At 36.6% G+C, this 2,647-nt stretch overlaps 1 pseudogene; it reads left to right on the top strand.

The window, feature by feature from the left end:
* The first annotated feature begins 368 nt into the window (after positions 1-368).
* Positions 369-890, top strand: LOC129499380 (60S ribosomal protein L13-like; annotated as a pseudogene).
* Positions 891-2,647: the final 1,757 nt, after the last annotated feature.

The raw sequence follows: 2,647 nt of genomic DNA, 5'->3' as shown, positions 1-2,647 counted from the left end.
CACAAGTTCTTTCCATTCCTGTATATATGCTCTTTTGCAGTATTACCCTTCAGGTCCTCCAACAAAAGTTGGCATCTACTCGTCTTGAAGCTGGGTTGTCTGCATAACTTTATTTGGCCAGTTGGACACTGGCAAATGTGTTTGCTTTCATGCTGCACTTCAAAGGGGTTTGTACTCTTGTTATACTTGAAGCTCTTAGATAACCTATATGCTAAAGGTTGAGAAGCTTTGTTGAGGAGACCCAACGTACCCCAGCCAATAATCAGTCATGATCTGGCTGACAGCCCAGTAACCACCAGTCATTTAACTGAGGTCATCCTTGAGTATCCAGCCAGCAATCCAAGGCATGCCACATTATCCTGCATTTCATGTCTGGACCCACCCAGCCTTTAGTGAAGTGCCCCATAGTGAGGTACCACACCAAACTTTGAGCCGGCAGGGGTTTTAGTTTATAAGAATTAAGTGTGGCTAGCACCCACAAGAAGGTGGAGTGGACCATTGGGATCTCAGTCGATCCAAGAAGTGGAACAAGTTCACAGAGTCCCCTGCAAATGAATGTGTGGCACCAGAAAGAGTAACACCAAGCTCATTTTCCTACCCAAGAAGACCTCAGCTCCCAAGAAGGGAGACAGCTCTGTTGAAATACTCAAATTAGCTACCCAGTTGACAGGACCAATTGTGCCCCTACAGAAAGACTATAGGAAGGAGAAAACTAGAGTCATCTCAGAGAAGAACTTCAAGGGTTCACCAGTGTTTGTGTGGCCCGTGCCAATGCCCAGCTCTTTGGTGTCTGGGCAAAAAGGGACAAGGAAGCTGCAAAACAGGATGTTGAAAAGGATAAAATAAAGTGCCCTTGGCAACTTTTGATAAAAATACATATGTATTTCTAAAGGCATATGCAATTAATAGGACAACATCAAAATATTTAAAGCGCACATTGACAAAACCAAAAAGAATAAGAGGAAAATCTACAATAATGAAAAAAGATTTTCAATACATTGATAGGAAAAGGGACCCCCCAAAAAAAGAAAAAAAATTGAATATAACAATTATAAACCTGATATAATTGATATCTATAAAACAGTATTCTCAGCAACTATAGAATATATCTTCCCAAAGATCTTAGCAAAATTGATCAGGCCTTGCATTTTTTTTTACTCTGAAGTTTGCATGCTTGCTTGATCTAGTATTTCTAAACCCCCTTCCCCTTTTTAAAGAATATCTAACTTATGTTGCTTTTCACTGAAATTATATGGTTCTGTCGCTACTCTTGTCTGAAACTTAACCTGTAGGGTAACTGGGATGCTAAGCTTGTAAAATGTTCTCCTTTTATCTTCAGTGTATCTCCTTAATCCTCTTTCAATCTGATTCATTTATCTTGTTATGATGAGAATAAGGTGTAACCTTGTGACTGAAGACTTGGTTATAAAAAATTGTCCATAAAAAATTTCAACACATTTCAAGGATTAAAATCATATAGAGTATGTACTTTTACCATTGTGAAATTAAGTCAGAAATCAGAAATACAAAGATAAGTTTAAAATCCCATAGGTAAAAGAATAAATCATAGTAGAAGTTTGAAAACTACATTTTAAAATTTGTCCAACACATCTTAAATAACATGTCAAGAGAAATTTATAGTCTTACTTACATGTGTAAGAAAAAAAGATCTGAAAATCCATGATCTATGTACCCATCTCAAGAAATTAGGAAAGGAATAGCAAATTAAACCTAGAAAAGAGAAAGAAGGAAATGATAAGGACAAGAGCAGAAAATAATGAACAGTTTAGAAAGAAAATCAATAAAACCAGAAGTTGATTCTTTGAAAACGCTAATAAAATTGATAAATCCTTAGTAAAAATATGATAAACAAAAGAGAGAAGGTATTAATTACCAATTTGAGGAATGAAAAAAAAAAGAGATATTTTAGCAAATTCTAAAGACATTTTAAATTTTAGCCATAGGGAATAAGCTGATGCTGGACTTGTCCTGCGATAAGCAAGTAGGAAACTGAATATAATTTGTGGAAGTTGCTATGTTTAGACATGGGAATATGATCCTGGAGTAAAAAAATACAAACAGGTGAGTCCCATGAACACTCCTGCTCTTTGACTGGAGAGGCTTCCCAGATTACAGCATAGGCAAATAAGACAGAGCACAGAGATCCCATCAAGAGGACTGAGATTAAAAGTTTGGGGAATTAAATAAGGCAACTGGAGTGTGTGAGACATGGGAAAGGGAAGTCTGCAAATAAATAGCTCCAGATGTCTGGTTCTTGAGTGTGTTGCTGAATGCTGAATGGTGTGTGAATAAGGTGAAACTCATGGGGCATGGTAAAGAACTACTGAGCAATTCTCGTTGCTCACACAGGTTTGGGAGATGTTCAAGTTCTGACTGACTCAGATAGCTCTTTGGATAATTCTACTAGACATTTATAGAGGAAGTAATGCTAATTCTATACAATCTCTTCTAGAAAATAGGAGGAAAAACTTTCTAACTCATTTTATGAGGCCAGCATTATCCTAATACCAAAACCAGACAAAGATGTATAAGGAAAGGAAACTACAGACCAATAACATTCATGAACTTAAAGACAAGAATTCTAAACAGACATGATGATGTACAGATCAAATTTTAAGGAATTACT

The sequence above is a fragment of the Nyctereutes procyonoides genome, unplaced genomic scaffold, assembly GCF_905146905.1.
Source record: "Nyctereutes procyonoides isolate TBG_1078 unplaced genomic scaffold, NYPRO_anot_genome, whole genome shotgun sequence".
NCBI lineage: Eukaryota > Metazoa > Chordata > Mammalia > Carnivora > Canidae > Nyctereutes > Nyctereutes procyonoides.
This window is presented reverse-complemented; position numbering and strand designations above follow the sequence as displayed.